This window comes from Megascapheus bottae, chromosome 24 (assembly GCF_031878675.1).
Source record: "Megascapheus bottae isolate mThoBot1 chromosome 24, mThoBot2.hap1, whole genome shotgun sequence".
Taxonomy (NCBI): Eukaryota; Metazoa; Chordata; class Mammalia; order Rodentia; family Geomyidae; genus Megascapheus; species Megascapheus bottae.
Window position 1 is genome coordinate 27894336 of NC_143532.1, and position 8631 is coordinate 27902966.

The 8631-nt window shown below is 39.7% G+C and overlaps 1 pseudogene; it reads right to left on the reverse strand.

Annotated features, from left to right (window-relative positions):
• Positions 1 to 4751: 4751 nt before the first annotated feature.
• On the reverse strand, positions 4752 to 5304 carry LOC150047184 (cyclic AMP-dependent transcription factor ATF-1 pseudogene; annotated as a pseudogene).
• Positions 5305 to 8631: the final 3327 nt, after the last annotated feature.

Here is an 8631-nt window from a genome sequence, read left to right on the forward strand (position 1 = left end):
TGTCTTGTAACCCTTATCTTCTCCTAATCCTATCCTGACCTGCGCTGCCCCTTATTTGCTTATGAATTTCTGGTCTTGATTTATGAATTTCTAGCCATGAAAGTCTGGAAATAGATATACCATATGTGGAAGACAGGAAAATTATGGTGTCCAGCTTTCAGAGAGAGAGAAAATGACAGTGAAGACACATTACAAAGCAATAAAGGAAAGCTGCTTTCCTGCTATATTTGTCATTCTTTTTGTTCTAAATTACTTTAGGGTTGTTTTAGAGGTGATATACAGTGGTGTTACCTTTACATATGTCAGGCAATAAGTATGTTTCCTTTCCCACAATGTCATCTGTCCCCTCATTCTCTCCCAGCCCCTCCCTCGCATCTCCACCCACAAGTTGCATAGCTTACTTTCATCAATGTCCAGTTGGCTCCACTGCTGCTCCTCTGATTCTGTGTCCTTCCTCCACCTTCACACAGGTGTGCATGTGGATACACTGTATATAAGGTAAAGAATACAGAGTCATCAGAAAAAGAAAAAAAATAAAATCTTGTTTCAATATCTTTGGAATTTAAGTATGTATCTTATATACATATGAAGAGTCTTGGATATTGCACCTTTTAGTCTCATTATAGGTGACTATCTAGAATTTTGTGTATTTTTGTCATGCCCCAGTGCACTTTAAATCTAACTTGCGCTTATCAGGGAGAACATGTGCCATTTGTCTCTCTGATATTGGCTTACCTTATTTAACATGATTTGTTCTAGTTCCATCCATTTCCCTGCAAATGACATTATTTTATTCTTTCTAATGACTGTGTAAAATTCCATTGTGTTAGGACCCACATATCTGTTTGGTTAGGGAGAGCTAGGCTAATTCCCTATTGTTTTGTTTAACTGCCCTCTTCCTCCCTGTATTTGTCATTCTTCAAACAGACACTTGCACATGTATGTGCTTATGGCTACTACCTGCTTTCAGGCAGCTGAGTTCTCCATTCCCTGAAACCACACTGCTCTCCAGAGGGGGAGCAATTAGCACATCTGTATACTTCTGCTTATGTATACTTAGACACTTTATTGACTTTATAAAGTGGTTAAAGGGAATACTTCATTATCATTATACTTCTCCTTTAAAATTTTCTAATAGTTTTTGTAAAATAACCATTGAAATGAATACTAATGCAACCCAATATGAAAATATTATTTTTGATATAACGTGTCAATTTAGACACTGCTTTCATTGGACATAAAGTTAATCTGCATTTACACTATGTAAAACTTACTGTGCAAAAATGTACTCAACATACTCAAATTGTTTGAAACACACTTAAAATTTTTCCCACCAAGGGCCAGTGGCTCACAGCTATGATTTTAGATACTAAGGAGACTAAGACCTCAGGGATCATGGTTTGCGGACAAATCTGCAGGACTCTTGTAAGGAAAATGGAGGAGAATGGAAAAGGAATAGGCCGGATTCCATTGTCATCAGCAAGGAACAGCGAGGGGCACAACCTTCCCTCGGGACTCGAGATTGTGCTACGGACTGGATGTGGGAGTAGGGCTTAACAAGGAAGCAAACATAAAAAAATGCGTTATGGCCTCTTGGGGGCCCAGGGTCAGATTGGAATGTTCCACCTGTTTTGAGGGCTATTATCCCCTGGGGACCGAGGGTGGTTTTGGCCCAGATTGGAGTAGTCTGCCTACAGACAGGTACATGGTGGAACTTGTCTGTGTGTACCTAGTGTCTTGCTTGACCCTGGGAATAATGCAAGACTCAATCTTTCATATTCCATCTTTAGATACATAAAAAGATTGGGCCTAGAGGGAGGAGGCAGATCCTTCAAATAGGGTTTTTTGGATACATAAAAATGCTGGGCGACAGAGCAGCAACTAGTTGCAGTTCAGCTTCACTGAACAGCCTTTTTCTCCTCCGTTGGCATAGGCTTTGCTGACTGGCTTACTAAGCTAGCTCACTGAGCTCAGAGGAGGCACTGCAGACAGACAAATGCATGCTGGCTGACCACTGACTATCTGTATTTCCTGTCCCAAGAAATGGCATCATTGTCTGCTGTGAAGAAGTGAGCTTCCTTAAACAGAAACAGGGCACAATTTTGTGGCTCTTGGGAACAGAACATGTGAAAACTGGAACTTGGTTAAAAAGAATTTAAAATATTAAGAGAAGACTTTTTAATATTCAGACTTTGCAAAGTTTAGAAGCTTTACATATGAAAATCTGGGGCCAGGAGTTTGGCCTAGTGGTAGAGTGCTTGCCTACCATGCACGAAGACCCAGGTTCAATTTCTTGGTACCACATACAGAGAAAAATGCTGGAGATGGCGCTGTGGCTCAAGTGGTAGAGCTCTAGCCTTGAGAAAAGTCCAAAGACAGTGCTCAGGCCCTGAGTTCAAGCACCATGACTGGCAAAAAAAGAAAGAAAGAAAGAAAGAAAGAAAGAAAGAAAGAAAGAAAGAAAGAAAGAAAGAAAGAAAGAAAGAAAATCTGATCGCCTACTTGTACTGTTCCCATGTTTGGGAAAGAAAATGCCCATAAACATTAGTTTTATTAGTGCCTGCCCATTTTGCTGTGGATTATGTATTCTTAGTGCTTGAATTACTTCTTTTTCTTTTTGCCAGTTGTGGGTCTTGAACTTGGCCTGGACACTGTCCTTGGACTTTTTTTTTTTTTCTCAAGGCTAGAGCTCTACCACTGAGCCACAGCACCACCTCCAGCTTTTTTCTATATGTGGTACCAAGGAATCAAACCCAGGTCTTTGTGCAGGCTAGCTAAGCACTCTACCACTAGGCCAAACTCCTGGCCTTGAATTACTTCTGACCTTGTAATTCCCAGCTTATTTCAAGTCACCAATCTCCCCTTTCCCTTATGGTCTCCTCTCTAGCCTGGCCCTCTGAGGAGTACACGGGATCAGCAGTGCTGAGGCAATAGGTGGGTTTTGTTTCTCAATCTCCCTTGAATACTAGGGATTTGATCAGAAACTGTGATGGATTTGTTGAGTCACACGTGTGCCTGGAATGTGTTACATGGTTTTTCTTGACAGATTTAACATTTAAAGTAGTTAATTGCTTACCAGGTGATTGCCTACTTGAGTCATTTTTTTTTATTTTAAAAAGATTCTTTTAATGAAAAATTTCATCAGGAGGATCAAGTTCAAATTTGCAATGTAAACATAAAAGGCTCTTGAACAATATCCTAAGCACAAACAATATCCTAAGCACTTCTGCAACGGAAATCTCAATTTATTGCAACTGATTCACATTGAATCAAAAAATGTATCCTTCTTTACATATCCTTCTTTACAAGTATGGACCAGAATGTAAATTTATCCTCACTTTAAAATTGTACTATTCTTTATAATTAACACAAACATGTCACTTATATCATGTGTTATATTTTACATTCAACAAAACTTAATTTTATCAAATATCCTTTAATTTCATAGACATGGAACATTACTGTATAAAGAGCAATTCTGCAGTATAGTTTCAAAGTGTATACAAATTAGAATACAGAAGTTGTTAAACACTGATGTACTAACCACATTTTGAAGTTTTCAATACACTGCATATAAAACAACTCAAATATTGGCCAATCTGAAAACTCACTTTGCATAACACAAAAGTACTTGGAGATGCTATTTTTTTAAAGAAACTATATAAACATTTTAAACAATCATTAAAAACATTAAAACTTATAAAGATTAGTTATAAAATATATTGGCAGTCACTTCTCTTACAAAGGTACCACTCAGCATGCTACAAAATAGTGTCTAACAATAGCCTTAATAACTACTATTTTAGAAACCCGATAAACCTTATATTAAGTTGATTATAAAATCTTCTTGGAAAAACCTTGGTATGCATCTTCAAAAGGTTTTTGTAAAAATAGTATTTTCAGGGCTTTTGTAAACATTTCATTCTATTAAAGCACAACAGAAAAAATAATGGATATTCCACCATGTGTATACAGGATACAGAATCAAAGAACCTTTTTATTATATATCTGTTTTTAAAAAATCACCCTTACCAGAGTAAGCAAGAAAAAAAAAACCCAACCACTTAAAAATGTCAAACTTTTAAACAGTTCTCTTTCCATTCTGATAAAAAGTTACAAAATCATCACACTCCATTTATTGTACCTTAGAAGCTTTCTAGGACAAGACCTCAAAGTTGGTTCATCTAGACTCAAAAGCCCCCTTGGCCAACAAACCAACAATAGAACATGTGTACATAATTAGAACACATAATTTACATACTGCATATGTAAATTGGGAAACTTTCACATACTTAGTTATGGATTTGGGAAACTTTCACATTTCTAATTTAGAATTTACTGGTAGAAATAAAATAAATTACCCCATACAACTGTAAAAAGTTAAATTTCAGAAGATAGCAAGAAATGCAAACTTATAGGAAATACTGATTAAATCTACCAAATTTCCTATCTGCCCTTTTTAGATCGATAACTATTATTCTCCAGAAAAGGTAAGCTTTTGGAGGTTCACTGTGGACTTCCTGAGTGTGTATAACTTGTGCAAGCTCCCATGGGGCCAGCAGCTTCCTTAAGGTCCTTTTCCATTCTATCCTGTAACCAGACATTTGCACTAGACATTTATTTACCTTTGCATTGCAAAAGCCTTAATAAAAATTAGCTTCACTTTTGACCTTTTAATTTTAAAACTCCACTAAAAAGAAAAAAATTCATCTAATTTTTAGACAAGTCCACAAAAATACTTTTCTTAATAATCAAGCACTCTTATGAGGATAAAGATCCTTCAAAGATTTTTTTAACTCTTCTATTAAAAGTTTTATTTTGATTTTCTAGGACTGCAACTTGGTTTTCCAGGCATTTTACATATTCTTTCTTCTTCCTTCGACATTCTCGAGCAGCTTCTCTATTTTTCATCAATCTTATTTCTCTCTTCAATTGAGGGTCATCTGTTTTAGATGTCTCAGATGTAAGCATCACTGGAGGCGTCATCACCACAGTTTGTGGCAGCAAAGTAGCTGAAGGTGTGGTTCAGTTCTGATATGTCTGCATATCTCCTGACGAAGTTTGTACAACCACCTGGTTGCTGAGCACGAGGATTTGCTGTCCATCAGATGTCTGTGCATACTGGAGAATAGTACCTTGCTGAGCACTGCCTGCATTTGTCATGGTTAGCGTCTGCAGGCCCTGTACTCCATCTGTGCCTGGACTAGCTAGTTGTAAGGCTCTGTTAGGGACAATGGCAATGTATTGTCCGCTGCCAGTTTGATAGATGGAAGTTGGAACAGACATAGATGTGACAGCAGAAACTCCAGGACACTTGAGCCATTTTACAAATCCTTGTAGAGTCTATATTGGTTGTGGATTGAGCAAAATAAAATGAAATCTGACTTAAAGGCAAAAAAAAAAAGTTGGGTGAGAGGGGAGACAAAGGAGAGGTCTGTGGCTGTCTTTCTGGCTACTTCCTGCTGACATGAGACATTGTTTTTTTTTTTGGGGGGGGTGGTCTCCCATCAGGTCATCCTGTTGAAGGGCCTCTCTTCTCCATTGAGGGGCTGGCATTCTGTTGGCATGAAGAACTCCATCACTCTCTGGGAGGTGAAAGATCAGACCTGTTCCTAGAGAAAGTCAGAAAGGCATTTGACAAAACAGGGTCCTAAAGACATTACTACTACTACTAGTAATTAATGTTAAGTGGGCTATCCAGGGACTCCAGGATATCTAGGTATCCTTCCATGAGGAGCAGGAAGAGGAATAGGATGCCTCATATTGGGTTTTTATATTTTCTAATAGTTGTTTATTATTTTTCCTTACAACACCAGAATGGTAGCACAAAAGCAGCATTCTTCTCCCAGGAAGGCACAGATGCCTCCCTAAGTTGTGTCTCCCTTGTGTCCTTCTAGAGAAGAAACCACTTGCCCTGAGGTAGGGCTTATTATCCTGTTAAAGAGTGACTATAAAAAGGTGGGATCAGGAAAAAGGCTGACAAGGTGGCAGAACTGATAGATATGAATGACATAGGAGAACACATCATGGCCACAAGGCAGAAGAGGTCCCTGTGGAACATGAGCTCATAACTGTGGTACCCGAATTCCTAGGACCCCGAAAGAACCACCAGAGGCCATAGTCAAAGCTAAAAAGCAAGGGTCATTTATTACGAGTTCGAACTTGGATACGAGTTCGAACTCTGACCTCCTCGTACCCGTAGCCGGCAACGCTAAGAGGTCCCGAACAAAGGCTTTACACAGCTTTTATACAAACAAGTTTTAGGGGAATTAGTTAAAATCACCTGATTGGCTGTTTGGTAACTTTGAACCACTGGTCGCGTCAAGATTGGTCAGAGCTCAGGTGTCTAACCACTGAATATTGAGCTGTTGCCACCTGAGGTTCAAGTCCAGGCTAGTTCCAGGAGCATGTGTTTTTGATTCCTAATACATGGGACCTGAGCAAGGGGGAGAGGGGGTCATTCCCAAAACATGGGACAATCTTGGCACAACAATAAGCAGTCGGGAGCTAGGGCTAGGTTGGACTGGTTAAGGGCCTAATGAAAGGCCTTGATCATTTCCTGTAAATAGTAGGTAACAAAGGCAAGAATGTAAGTTCCTGTCCAGTAGACAAGAAGACAAGTCCAGTAGAAGGTAGACAAGCATGGGCATTAGATACACATTAATGAGCATTAATTAATTAGATGGGCATTAACTATTTTTTTTTTTGATCTACTGGCTCTGGTTAGTGTTGAAAGGGAAATTCCATATAGGATGTAACACCATCTCCTCTTACTTGAGGACTAGCTTTTGTCACAGGGGTCTAGGTGCTTGTTGCTGGGATGGCTTTTCCCACTTGGCATCTCTATAGGGTTTGAACTCAAGGCCTGGGCACTGTCCCTGAGCACTTCTGCTCAAGTCTAGCACACTATCATTTTGACCCACAGTGCCACTTCCAGAATTCTGCTTTAATACCACTTCCAGAATTCTGCTGGTTATTTAGCCATGCTTCTAGCCTGGCTGGTTAATGAAAAGATGGAATCTCAAGGATTTTTCTGCCTGGGCTGGCTTTGCAAGCAATCTTTGCCACAAAAACCCTTTTTTGTAATGTACCCACTACCTGAAGAAAGTAACTGTAATCCCTCTGTACATCACCCCAACAATAAAATAAAACAAAAAAATATTTTCAATAAAAGCAACAAGGAGAGCAAGTAGAAATATAGTTATTCTTAATTGTATATAACACTTTAGGATACTAATTGAGGTTAAGACGTTGTAGATGTCCTAAACCTTTGTGATTACAACAAAGAATGTAGTGTTCTTTTAGCTCTCTATTCAAGGCAGCTTACATACTAAGCAGAAAAATGGCATTTGAGTTAAAAGGTGTTCATTTAAAGGAACTTGACATAAACAAACATTTAAGTTAGCCGATGCTAACTTAATCCTAGCCTGTAATCCTAGCTACTTAGGAGGCTGAGATCTGAGGATCGTGGTTCAAAGCCCACCCAGCAGGAAAGACTCTTATCTCTCTTATCTCCAATTAACCAAAAGAAAGCTGGAAATGGTGCTGTGGCTCAAGGGGTAGAGTGGTAGCCTTGAGCTAAAGAGCTCAGGGACAACATCCAGGCCCAGTTCAACCCCAGGTCACTGACTAAAACAAAAACAAAAAACAAAAATACTACTTAAGTCAACTTTGATTTACACAATTGTTTTTATAGATGGATATAAAAAAGGAGATGCTAGTTTTCAATGTAAATCAAAGCCAACTTCATTACCAACTTTATTCATAAGCTCTATCTTTTACAACATACTCATACCATTTGCTACATACTCAGACATTCTGGAGTTTGTCCAAAGTTGTATGGATCACACACACATGCAGCAGACACCTGAGATGTCACTGAGCAAAGAACAAAAGAAACTCTCCCACTACTCCTTCGGCCTGTGGAGGTGGGCTTTCTTCAGAATGGCCTCAAGATGATTGTGACCCCACCTAGCAGTATGCAGGACAGAGCAGGTAGTTAGACTTTAGGCTTATTTCACAACTGGCTAAGAGAAGAGTTGGGTCTCATTCCTTTTACTACTTCTAGTGATAAAGATTTTTCTTTTAATAATTGCAGTCAAAAAGCAAATGATGCTGGGAATGGTAGCTCATGCTTGTAATCCTAGCTACTCAGGACTCTGAGATCTGAGGAGGTTCAAATCCAACCTGGGAACAAAAGAACCTAAGCCTCTTATCTCCAACTAACCTCTAGAAAATGGGAAGTGGGGCTCAGCTCAAGGGTACGGTGGTAGCCTTGAGCTGAAGAGCTCAGGGACAGCGCCTGTTGGGTTTTTAGCGCTCCTTGTCACCTGACCCACAGGAAAGATGAAGAGAACACGCACCAACTAAGACCGAGAAAGGTTAGGGCCGACTGGCCGCCTTCACCCAGTCCTCCCTCTCCAGAGGGAAGATACAGACGCGCCAGGGAGACTGTCACAGCAAGACTCGTGTATTGGGAAAGTACAAGGGGCTAAAGTAAGATGCAGGAGTCTATCAGCATACAGGTGGGCAGGGCAAGGGGAGGTAGGTGCGGTCAAGAGAGGGCGGTGGGGCCAATCTGTGGGTTCTAGGTAGCTTTATTTTACATCACAAACCACAGCTAAACCTCCC